Source organism: Ovis canadensis, chromosome 9, assembly GCF_042477335.2.
Source record: "Ovis canadensis isolate MfBH-ARS-UI-01 breed Bighorn chromosome 9, ARS-UI_OviCan_v2, whole genome shotgun sequence".
Classification (NCBI taxonomy): Eukaryota; Metazoa; Chordata; class Mammalia; order Artiodactyla; family Bovidae; genus Ovis; species Ovis canadensis.
The window spans coordinates 28174180-28187880 of NC_091253.1; positions in this window are offsets into that span (position 1 = coordinate 28174180).

Here is a 13701-nt window from a genome sequence, read left to right on the forward strand (position 1 = left end):
AGGGTCGCACAGAGTCAGACACAACTGAAGCAACTTAGCATGCATGCATGCATTGGAGAAGGAAATGGCAACCCACTCCAGTATTCTTGCCTGGAGAATCCCAGGGACAGGGGAGCCTGGTGGGCTGCCATCTATGAGGTCGCACAGATTTGGACATAACTGAGCTACTTTCACTTTCTTTTTCCAGACTAGATGAAAAGACTCATGTGATACAGGGCTGTAGACAAAATTGTGGTTGCCAAGATGGAATGCATGTAAAGGAAAAGGAAACTTTTCTCCCACTACGCAGGGAGAAAATTATATATAGCACATGCTAGACAAAAGCATATTAATTTTCAATCGTTGCTGTAACAAATTATGACAATTTGGTGACGTTTTCATCATAAATATGACATCAGATCATAAGATTATTGTCTCGAGGTTCTGTTGGTCCAAAGTCTGACCTGGGTCTCACTGGGTAAAATGAAGGCATTGGCAGGTCTGTATTCCTTTCTGGAGGCTCTGGGAGAGAACTTATTTCAACTCATTCAGGTGGTTGGCACAGTTCAATTCCTCATAGATTAAGGGCTTTCTTTTGTGGCTCATCTGCCGAATGGAGAGATGTCTGCTTTTGAAGCTTGTGGCTTTACGTCCTTGGCTTGAAGCCTTCTTCTTGCATACCCCAAGCCAGCAATGGCGAGTCAAGGCCTTCCCATACCTCAAATCTCACTTCCCTTTCTACCTCCCACCTATCTGGCTGGAGTTGGAATGGAGTTGAAGGAAACCTGAGGGAAGAGACCACAGGCAGGGATGGATTCCTGCTAAGAGGTATTGTTCTAGGCTTTATTGTTTTGGTGGGAAGAAGGAAGCAGAAGGATATGAGAGAATGGTCAGGAAAAGCCTTTGTGATGTCTGAATGCTATGCTTCATGAAGATTTCTGTTTTTCTGGTGTACATGGTCTCCATCTGAAAATGATTCAGTTCCCTCAATGGAAAAAATCTATATTCTTTTACACACGGGTTTCTCAATGAGCCTGGTGTCCGGTGGACTGTTGCTGATAAAACACTTTCTCATCCTATGTGGTTTTATGCTGCTGCTGCTGCTAAGTTGCTTCAGTCATGTCTGACTCTGTGCGACCCTGTAGACGGCAGCCCACCAGGCTCCTCTGGCCCTGGGATCCTCCAGGCAAGAACACTGGAGTGGGTTGCCATTTCCTTCTCCAGTGCATGCATGCATGCTAAGTCGCTTTAGTCATGCCCAACTGTGTGTGACCCTATGGAAAGCAGCCTACCAGGCTCCTCTGTCCAAGGGATTCTCTAGGCAAGAATACTGGAGTGCGTTGCCATTTCCTTCTCCAACATGGTTCATAAGGCTCATTAAATTAAGACTTCCAAAAGATAATGAATATCCAGTTTATACCAATATGTAAATTGAGATTGTACTTCCTTTACTTCCTAAAGAAGACTGGTTCCAAAGCTTGCTATATGTGGGTTCTTGTAGCTAGAAGTAATAAAATTGACATAAATCAAGAATAATAGGTGTTTTCTAGTGAGGACTTTCACAAATTCAATTAATGCTCAACCAGTATTATTAATAGTTCAGTTCAGTTCAGTTCAGTCACTCAGGCATGTCCAGCTATTTGAGACTCCATGAATTGTAGCACACCAGGCCTCCCTGTCCATCATCAACACCCAGAGTTCACCCAAACTCATGTCCATCGAGTCAGTGATGCCATCCAACAATCTCATCCTCTGTCGTCCCCCTCTCCTCCTGCCCCCAGTCACTCCCAGGATCAGAGTCTTTTCCAATGAGTCAACTCTTCGCATGTGGTGGCCAAAGTATTGGAGTTTCAGCTTTAGCATCAGTCCTTCCAATGAACACCCAGGGCTGATCTCCTTCAGAATGGACTGGTTGGATCTCCTTGCAGTCCAAAAGACTTTCAAGAGTCTTCTCCAACACCACAGTTCAAAAGTATCAATTCTTCAGTGCTCAGCTTTCTTCACAGTCCAACTTTCACATCCATACATGATCACTGGAAAAACCATAGCTTTGACTAGATGGACCTTTGTTGGCAAAGTAATATCTCTGCTTTTGAATATGCTCTCTAGGTTGGTCATAACTTTTCTTCCAAGGAGTAAGCATCTTTTAATTTCATTGCTGCAATCACCTTCTGCAGTGATTTTGGAGCCCAGAAAAATAAAGTCTGCCACTGTTTCCCCATGAAGTTATGGGACCAGATGCCATGATCTTCGTTTTCTGAATGTTGAGCTTTAAGCCAACTTTTTCACTCTCCTCTTTCACTTTCATCAAGAGGCTTTTTAGTTCCTCCTCATTTTCTCCCATAAGGGTGGTGTCATCTGCATATCTGCGGTTATTGATATTTCTCCCAGCAATCTTGATTCCAGCTTGTGCTTCTTCCAGCCCAGCATTTCTCATGATGTACTTTTAGAACTAACACCCAAAAAAGATGTCCTTTTTATTATAGGGCACTGGAATGCAAAAGTAGGAAGTCAAGAAACACCTGGGGTAAAGGCCAAATTTGGCCTTGGAATATGGAATGAAGCACAGCAAAGGCTAATAGAGTTTTGCCAAGAGAATGCACTGGTCATAGCAAACACCTTCTTCCAACAACAAAAGAGAAGACTCTGCACATGGACATCACCAGATGGTCAACACCGAAATCAGATTGATTGTATTCTTTACAGCCAAAGATGGAGAGGCTCTATACAGTCAGCAAAAACAAGACCAGGAGCTGACTGTGGCTCAAATCATGAACTCCTTATTGCCAAATTCAAACTTAAATTGAAGAAAGTAGGGAAAACCACTAGACCATTCAGGTATGACCTAAATCAAATCCCTTATGATTATTCAGTGTAAGTGAAAAATAGATTTAAGGGACTAGATCTGATAGATAGAGTGCCTGATGAACTATGAATGGAGGTTTGTGACATTGTACAGGAGACAGGGATCAAGACCATCTCCATGGAAAAGAAATGCAAAAAAGCAAAATGTCTGTCTGGGGAGGCCTTGCAAATAGCTGTGGAAAGAAGGGAAGTGAAAAGCAAAGGAGAAAAGGAAAGATATTCCCATCTGAATGCAGAGTTCCAAAGAATAGCAAGGATAGATAAGAAAGCCTTCCTCAGTGATCAATGCAAAGAAATAGAGGAAAACAACAGAATGGGAAAGACTAGAGATCTCTTCAAGAAAATTAGAGATACCAAGGGAACATTTCATGCAAAGATGGGCTCGATAAAGGACAGAAATGGTATGGACCTCACAGAAGCAGAAGATATTAAGAAGAGGTGGCAAGAATACACAGAAGAACTGTACAAAAAAGGTCTTCATGACCCAGATAATCATGATGGTGTGATCATTCCCCTAGAGCCAGACATCCTGGAATGTGAAGTCAGGTGGGTCTTAGAAAGCATCACTATGAACAAAGCTAGTGGAGATGATGAAATTCCAGTTGAGCTATTTAAATCCTGGAAGATGATGCTGTGAAAGTGTAGCACTCAATATGCCAGCAAATTTGGAAAAGTCAGCAGTGGCCATAGGACTGGAAAAGGTCAGTTTTCATTCTAATCCCAAAGAAAGGCAATGCCAAGGAATGCTCAAACTATCGCACAATTGCACTCATCTCAGCAGCAGCAGCACACGCTAGTAAAGTAATGCTCAAAATTCTCCAAGCCAGGCTTCAGCAATATGTGAAATGTGAACTTCCAGATGTTCAAGCTGGATTTAGAAAAGGCAGAGGAACCAGAGATCACATTGCTAACATCCACTGGATCATGGAAAAAGCAAGAGAGTTCCAGAAAACATCTATTTCTGCTTTATTGACTATGCCAAGCCTTTGACTGTGAGGATCACAATAAATTGTGGGAAATTCTGAAAGAGATGAGAATACCAGACCACCTGACCTGCCTCTTGAGAAACCTATATGCAGATCAGGAAGCAGCAGTTAGAACTGGACATGAAACAACAGACTGATTCCAAATAGGAAAAGGAGTACGTCAAGGCTGTATACTGTCACCCTGCTTACTATTAATAGTAGTCATTTACAAAAGGCTTTAAAGATGAAAACCTTTCTAACTTTTCCGTTCCATGGCTCTGTGAAACAGGAAGATGAGTTTTTTCCTAAGTCTTCAAGGTAAGTTAAAAATGAAACGGTAGTATAATTATTATTTAGAATTTCTTCAAATGGAAATGGAGGCTTACCTAATAGCTCAGTTGGTAAAGAATCCGCCGGGAATACAAGAGACCCTGGTTCAATTCCTGGGTCGGGAATATTCTCTGGAGAAGGGATAGGCTACCCACTCCAGTATTCTTGGGCTTCCCTTGTGGCTCAGCTGGTAAAGAATCCACCTGCAATGCAGGAGACCTGGGTTCGATCCCTGGGTTGCAAAGATCCCCTGGAGAAGGGAAAGGCTACCCACTCCAGTAATCTGGCCTGGAGAATTTCAAGGGGGTCACAAAGAGTCAGACACGACTTGACTCAGCGACTTTCACTTTCACTTTTCAAATGGGATTAGTAATATGATTTTCTTCATTGTTTTTTTCCTAGATTTTGCTTTTTTGATTCCAAACATTTAAATTTAATGAAATGCAAGTAAAATATCCCTTTGTTATCTCTTCTTTTCTTGTTAACTCTCTATAGATGTCTATGCATGAATATATAGATATAGATACAGATGATATAAATAAATCAAGGAACTGTTAGTGACTTTTAAATGTTTTCTTATGTATTTGATTATTGTATATTTTATGCATATTCTCCTTTCCATTCTTTCTTTTATGTTTTTAAGAGTTTTTAAATTTACTTTACTTATTTGTTTGTTTGTTTATTGTTGTCTGGATCTCCCACTGTGGCACTGGGCTTCCTCTAGCTGGGGTGAGCAGGGGCTACTTCATTGCAGTGCACCAGTTCCTCTAGAGCTCTGGCTCAGTAGCTGTGGTGTGTGGGCTTAGTTGCCCAACAGCATGTGGGATACTCCCAGGCTAGGGATCCCACTCATGTCCCCTGCATTGGCAGGTGGATTCTTAACCACTCGACCACCAGAAAGCCTCCATTCATTATCCAAATCCCAGTTGACCTTTTGCCTTTGCATCAGGAATCACTTTTCCAACAAGCTTTCTTGCTTTCCTATAGGTTGCTATTTTACCCTAACAGTTACCATGTTTTTATTCAAAATATTTATGTACTTGGTAATATCCCCAGCCTGCAGCGCCAGCCACAGCCCTCAGCAATGCCTTGCACAGAGCAGATGCAGGATAGTTCTTGTGTCTTTCCTGCCACACCGCAATGAACTGCAGTGACCTCGTGGTAAAATAAGTGCGTTCACAGATGTCAACATCGTAATTAAAATTCCAGTCTTCTGGCTTTAAATTCTCCACTGTGAAGCAATGTCAAGTGTCTTACTTGGAGTATATTATTAGTTACCTAGCAAATATTTACATAATTATGGGTCTGGTTAATGCTGTTTGTGCAAATAGGACTATTACGAGGTCTCTGATTTACTGTTCTTCATGGAGTTTACATTCTAAATTCAGCCAAGTTCACAATGGTATATTTATTGGATAGGGGAGAATATTATATTTTGAGTATGCTTTTCAGAATTGGGTAATGAAAATTAGAGAGGCAACTGCTCAAAACTTACTATGGCTCAGTAAATTTATATTATCAATTTCGAGTAACACCTGTGCTACCCAACTGTCAGAGAATGATAATTTTTATAGTATAAAGCAGTTTCTCCTTCTAATAATTAGGGACTTGTGCATATCAAATATGGATTTTTAAATATGGATTTTTAATGTTTTTTAAGGACTCACCTTTATATTTCATTGCAAATGCATTTTTCCCAATAGAATGTTAGTTGATAAATGTCATTTTGGGATTAAATTCTCTAGTTTAATTATTATTCTTCCAAGATCTTGGATCTGCAACTTAATCTCTCTAAGCTATTGGCTTCTATTTTTTTTTATTATAGCATAATACTGCTAAATTCCTTAAACTCCTACTAATTTTGTGAGGATTATCAGAAGATAAATATTAATAACAATACACTGATTTAGCTTTATATTTCACAAACTGGTCTGCCTTCCTTATCTTTTTTGATGGCAATTTTTTTTAACTTTCATTTTTCCTGGATTATAATTTAGATATCTAAATACAACATTCTGTAAATAAAATTATAACTACTATAATACTCAAGAAAGGGAAGTAGAGTGTTAGTCGAGCAGTCGTGTAGGACTCTTTGCAACCCCATGGACTGTAGCATGCCAGGATCCTCTGTCCATGGGATTTCCCAGGCAAGAATACTGGAGTGGATTGTCATTTCCTTCTCCAGGGGATCTTCTCAATCCAAGGATTGAACTCCAGTCTCCTGCATTGCAAGCAAATTCTTACCTTTTGAGTCTCCAGGGAAGCGAGAGGGTACAAATATACAATATAAATACAAAACATACATTGGTGAAGAAAAGAGATACAAAGTTAATTGTGCCAAATAGATGATTTATCAACTAGATTTCCCCCCAGTTAAAATGCTGTATAAGAAGATAGTCAAAACTCACCAATAATCAAAGAAAGTAAAAATTATAGCAATGTAAATTTCGTAACCTATGAGTAGTATAATTTTAAAACGTGATTGTGCTATTAATGAGTGTGATGAAACATCACATAAATGTGCTGGATTAATGAAATAATGAATGACCCCAAAATGTGCTGATAGGACTCTAATGCCTGATGTTATAAGTTTTGTAAGCAAACCTAAAATATAAAATAAAATATGTATAAAATTGTCAAGGAAATACTCATTTAATCTTTGTTTCTTCTGATTTCACACAGACACACAGATCAGTGAATGTTCTTAACATTTTGCGGGGGAAAAGTTTTTTACTCTCTTCTCTTAGTGTTTTTCCAGCTAGGCTGAGAATTAAGCTGACATAAGACATAAACAGGAGAAATCATACCTATTTATGTAAGTTGTACATGGTGGCTCAGTGGTGAAGAATCCACCTGCCAATGCAGGAGATGTAACAGACTCGGATTCCATCTGTGGGTCAGGAAGATTCCCTCGAAGAGGGCACAGCAACCTGCTCCAGTATTCTTGCTGGGAGAATCCTATGGACAAAGGAGCCTGGGGGATTACAATCCTTGGGGTCGCAAAAGAGTTGGACATGACTTAGTGACTAAACAACAACAATAAACAGCATGAAACAGGAGCACCCCTATGGAAGTGGTGAAACCTGCACATTTCTATATCAGGTTGAATGAAGAAAGCTCATTGTGGAAAAGCAACTGAATTCTGTGGGGAGGCAGAAGGAAGATGCAAGTTATTTCCACAAGTCCTGTTGTACGGTATTCTCATGGCTTCAGCTTCTCATTCTTCACAATGATGTTCCTTTTTTTCCAGTATAGGAAAGGCATCATCTGTACGAGTGTTTCCATCTCCTTTTCAAGAAGGAAAGAGAAGATTAGAATGTCCTCCTTGCATCTGCTGTTTCTCAAGTGGCTTTAGCTCAAAATAACCCATATATGGAAGCGGCATATTTTGATACGGCATGTTCTGCCAACCTTCAATGCAAAATTACAGTATTATGGGAGTTGTTATGGTACATTATCCTTGTAAAATATTATAAGAAACAAGAAAATGCATCATGGTGGTTACAAATGACATGTAGTATATGCTTATATGCTTTTTGTAAAAAGATGATAAGGGAGTATTATGAACAACTCGATACCCGCAAATTGGATAAATTAAGACAGAAACTACCAAACCTGTACAAAAGAAAAAAAACATATCTTAAATGCACTGTACGTATTGAATTAAATAAAGAATTTCAAAATTTTTCCAAAAAAGAAAATATCCAGTCCAGATGGTTTTGTTGATGAATTCTATCAAACACTTAAGAAGGAAAATTAGCAATTCTCTACAATCTATATCATAAACTAGAGGCAAGAGGAATACATTCTTAATTAATTTTAAGTGACTGTAATTATCTGAATGGGCTTCCCTGGTGGCTCAGCAGTAAAGAGTCCACCTGCCAATGCAAGAGACACCTTGATCCCTGGGTCAGGAAGGTTCCCTGGAGAAGGAAACAGAAACCCACTCCAGTATTCTTGCCTGAAAAATTCCAAGGACGGAGAAGCCTGGCTGACTACAGTCTGTGGTGTTGCAGAGAGTTGGATATGGCTTAGTGACTAAACAACAACAACAAATGATCTGAACACCAAGTACTACAACCAAATAAAGCCATTACAAGGAAAGAAACCTATAGGTTAATATCTCTCATAGATATAAGCAAAAACAAAAAAAAATCCTCAACAAAATAATAACAACTTTAATGCAGTGTGTCTAACAATAGAAATTTAGGCATCAGGGCAAGTAGGGTGCAGTGATATATTCTCCTTTGCTCTAAACAATTGCAATTAGCAAAAGCACTTTTCATGTCTTCAGAGACTTAACCTTGTCCAATCTGTACTCAAAATATAGTAAACAAGATACAGCAAATACTCATATTAGAGAGGTTTTTTATTAAAAAAATTCACCACTATGTATTCTTTACTCATGACATTTCAAGGACTGCATGAAGAAACAAGTATCAAGAATATCACATAAAATACCTGCAATTAATGCCCATTCTGGACTTTTTGCTGCATCTAGTGACTGGAGTGATCACAGTTTGTTCCAAAGATATCATTGCTACACACATGAACAAGCAGCTAATCGTCAATATGCACAGTGGTGTTCATCATGATGTTGCTATTAATTTTCTAGGGCTTCCATAGTCAGCTGTCACAAACTGGGTGCCTTTAACAACAGAAATGTTATTTTCTACCTGTTCTGGAGGCAGAAAGTCCAGGATCAAGATGCCGGCTGGTTTGTTCTTCCTGAGGCCATTCTCCTTGGGTTCTGGATAACCACCTTCTTGCCATGTCATCACAGTTTCTCATTTGTGTTCCCACACCTCTGGTGTCCCTTTTGTGTCCAAATGTTCCCTTTTATGTAAACACTGGTCAAACTGGATTAGGGCTTACCATATTGGCCTCATTTAAGCTTGATTACTTTCTAAGAGGCCTAGTCTCCAAATATAGTCACATTCTGAGGTTTCTGGGTTAAATCTTCAACATATGCATTTGCAGATTCAGTTCAGTTGATAACAATAATTAAAACAATAGAGATGTTCTAAATATATAAGAAGAACAATCAAATTGTTATATGATATGCACAAATTGAATATTATCCAGCCATAATATGTATCTATAAAAATAGATTGTTTTAAGGATGACTGTTCCACAGTGGCAACATGATATTATATTCAGTATAGTTACCAGATGGAATTTAAACAAGTTTAATAGCAGAGGAAAGGCTCTGGACACAATTTCCATAAGTGAAAATAAAGCAGTGTGCAGACTTGAGTGTAGAAAGGGCCCTGACTCTGTAAACAGAAGGGTAGAAAGAATAGTGCTTAACCAGGAGTAATAGTTAATTATTCAGTGTAATTGTTTTTCTTTCCTCCCAAATGTGTACATCTTGCAGATTTTCTGTAATGAGTTTGTATTGTTTTTATAATGGGGAAATTATGCTAGTCCTCTAAAACAATATAATAAAATTCATTCATTAAAGCAAGAATGAAAATTGTCGAGACAACCTGGTTTCTTACAGAGGTTCCTTAGAGTCAGCTGCATTCTCAGTCCCTGTCTCAGCTGTGGTCTTGATCCCAGTCTCAGCCACGCTGGCCTGAGAGAAACTGGAAGATCACTGTGTTTTCAGTCCAAAGCACTGTTATAATTCCCTCTCTTTTATAGCTGTTTTCTTTGGCAAGGAGTGAAGGATGGATATCAGTGAAAATGGTGGTGCTGGGAACTCCACATTCTTAGCTCTCGTAAAAACAGTGATAAAATACAAGGAAATCAGAAAAGAAAATCAGCTTTTTTTGGTATAGTCATCCCTCTTTATCTGAAGGAAATTGGTTCCAAGATCTCCTGTGGATACTAAAACTTATGGAACCTCTGTATATCCTTCTATATACTTTATTAGTAAATCATTTCTGAGCGTTAGTCACTCAGTTGTGTCCGACTCTGTGACCATGGAGGGTAGCCCACCAGGCTCCTCTGTCCATGGCATTCTCCATGCAAGAATACTGGAGTGGGTTGCCATGCCCTTCTCCAGAGAATCTTCCCAAGCCAGAGATGGAACCCATGTCTCTTGTATCTCCTGCATTCTCAGGTTAATTCTTTACTGGTGAGCCACTGGGGAAGCCCAGTGCTTTCAGTAGCCTGATATAAAATGAAAAACAATGCGTAGAACCTAAAAGACCTGTAGGACATTGTCAAATACACCAACTCACCAACATATACATTCTTAAAGTTCCCAGAGGAGAGGAGAGGGAGAAAGAAATAGGAAGAATATTTGAAAAAAAGTGGTTAAAAATTCCCAAAGCAGGTGAAAACGTTAATCTTTATATACAAGAAGCTGAACACATTCCAAGTAGGATAAACTCAAAGAGACCTACATCAAAGACCAACATAATTAAATTGTTGAATACAGGGACAAAGACCTTTCAAAGCAACAAGAGAAACATCTCTTCAGGTATAAGGAACTCTTAGAAAGATCAATAAACAATTGCTCATTAGAATCTGTGGCGGCCAGAAGACATTTGGATGATTTATTGAAATTTCTGAAAGAGAAATAGCTGACAACCCTAAAGCTCTGTATCTGGCAAAACTATCTGTCAAAATACAAGGAACAACTAAGATAAAAGGTGAGATTTTTCTTGCTATCAGGCCTGCCCTAAAACAAATGCTAATGGGGATTTTGCAGGTTAGGAAGAAAAAAACCCAAGGCAGTAACTCAAATCTACATGAAAAAAATAAAGAACACTGAAAGATATGATTATGTAAGCAAATATAAAAAAACATGAATGTGTTTTTGTTTGTAATTTTTGTTATTGTTCTTTCTTCTTTCAAAACTCAGGATTACCGATCTTGTTCTCACTTTATTGTAATTCATTACAGGTTCCAAATATTATGAATCTTCATATAAATCCTAAATAGCCCTTCTGTGCATCCTATGTGCCAGGTCAATTTAATGATCCATTTCCTTTATACATTTTTGACAGATTGTTTCTTATTGTTCATGACTTTGCTCCAATTAAGATGAACCTAATAGACACATTTCGGAAGTATTACTGTATTGCTAGCTCAAGAATAATGCTAAGGTCCTTGTGTAGTTTTCAGTTTTATTAGAATATTTAGGAATGTCTATAGTGATTTCGTCTGTGGGTATGATGCTAAAAAGCAAAAGACAAATATTTTTAGGTGAACTTTCAATCACTGGAAAGTTCTGATCCCTGTTACTCCAATGCACAGATTGTGCAAACTAATACTTGAGAATTTTCCATTTACAGTGGGGTATTGACAGGCTCTATCACAGGCTGAGAAGGTTAATAGAGTGGAGAGGGTTTGGGGAACTATCTCTCATGACGAACAGTTGAAGAGACTGATAACATTAATCCTGGAACAGAAGAGATTAAAATAGTGCTTCTTGAAAGTACTTTTAAATTACTGAAAGACTTTGATTTAGTAACAATTAAAATCCAAAATCACAAAGCTGATAAGAAGGAGAGCTACTGTGGTTGAAACAAGGTCAGAAACCTTAAGACCAGAAAGCAGTCTCTGCAGCTTAATTCTCAGCTCCTCTGTCTGGGGGCTCCTTCCTGGGAATACAGAAAACCACTTTTCTAGAAGATAGTTTTAGATGCTATATTATAAAATTCCATCACAAGGAACAAAAGAAATTATATTGACCTAAAAGATAGATTCAAGACTATTTTTAAAAGTATCATTAGGTTATAATAAAACACATAGAATAATGTGTGATAATTACTTTAATAGTGGTGTTTTCTACCAGTTATTGTAACAGGTTATTATTATGGTTATGAATTAGGACTTAAAAACATGAATCCTAATATTTCCACTTACTCACTGTATGACCTTGGGCAAATACACTATGTATGATTAGATTTCTTCATCTATAAAATAGACGTATAATGTACCTTTCTTAGGTTTTCATATCAAATGATTAATATGCTATTAATTTCATTTCATTAATGAATTTCATTTCATATCAAATCATTTGATTTCATATCAAATGATTATAATGCATCATATCAAATGATGCATTATAAGATGTTTGGCACCTAGAGAGTACTACTTATGCATTTGATATATAAATTATTGTGCTTCCCAGGTAGCTCTAGTGGTAAAGAACCAACCTGCCAATGTAGGAGATTTAAGAGACGCAGCACAGATTTGACCCCCAGGTTGGGAAAATCCCCTGGAGGAGGGCATGGAAACCCATTCCAGTATTCTTGCCTGGAAAATCCCATGGACAGAGAAGCCTGGCAGGCTATGGTCCATAGGGTCGCAAAGAGTCAGACAGGACTGAAACGACTTCAGTTCAGTTCAGTCGCTCAGTCATGCCCGACTCTTTGCGACCCCATGAATTGCAGCACGCCAGGCCTCCCTGTCCATCACCATCTCCCGGAGTTCACTCAGACTCACGTCCATCGAGTCCGTGATGCCATGCAGCCATCTCATCTTCTGTCGTCCCCTTCTCCTCCTGCCCCCAATCCCTCCCAGCATCAGAGTCTTTTCCAATGAGTCAGCTCTTCACAGGAGGTGGCCAAAGTACTGGAGCTTCAGCTTTAGCATCATTCCTTCCAAAGAAATCCCAGGGTTGATCTCCTTTAGAATGGACTGGTTGGATCTCCTTGCAGTCCAAGGGACTCTCAAGAGTCTTTTCCAACACCACAGTTCAAAAGCATCAATTCTTCAGCACTCAGCCTTCTTCACAGTCCAACTCTCACATCCATACATGACCACTGGAAAAACCATAGCCTTGACTAGACGGACCTTAGTCGGCAAAGTAATGTCTCTGCTTTTGAATATGCTATCTAGGTTGGTCACAACTTTTCTTCCAAGGAGTAAGCGTCTTTTAATTTCATGGCTGCAGTTACCATCTGCAGTGATTTTGGAGCCCCCCAAAATAAAGTCTGACACTGTTTCCGCTGTATCTCCATCTATTTCCCATGAAGTGATGGGACCAGATGCCATGATCTTCGTTTTCTGAATGTTGAGCTTTAAGCCAACTTTTTCACTCTCCTCTTTCACATTCATCAAGAGGCTTTTTAGCTCCTCTTCACTTTCTGCCATAAGGGTGGTGTCATCTGCATATCTGAGGTTATTGATATTTTTCCCGGCAATCTTGATTCCAGCTTGTGTTTCTTCCAGTCCAGCGTTTCTCATGATGTACTCTGCATAGAAGGTAAATAAGCAGGGTGACAATATACAGCCTTGACGTACTCCTTTTCCTATTTGGAACCAGTCTGTTTTTCATGTCCAGTTCTAACTGTTGCTTCCTGATCTGTATACAGATTTCTCAAGAAGCAGGTTAGGTGGTCTGGTATTCCCATCTCTTTCAGAAGCAACTTAGCATATATAAATTACTTAACAATTTAATATGTAAACCAATCAATCTATGAGAAAAAAATACGGAAGATGTTGTTGCATGAAAGCTAATTATTTGTAAATTTGAAAGCTTAAAGGTTTAGTGACTAAGGATGGTTTATTCAAAACACCTCTGTTATAGCTAAAGAAATAAAGTTCAACATTGTATCTGATAATGTATTTTTAATGTTCCTTATCAATACACTGATATTCA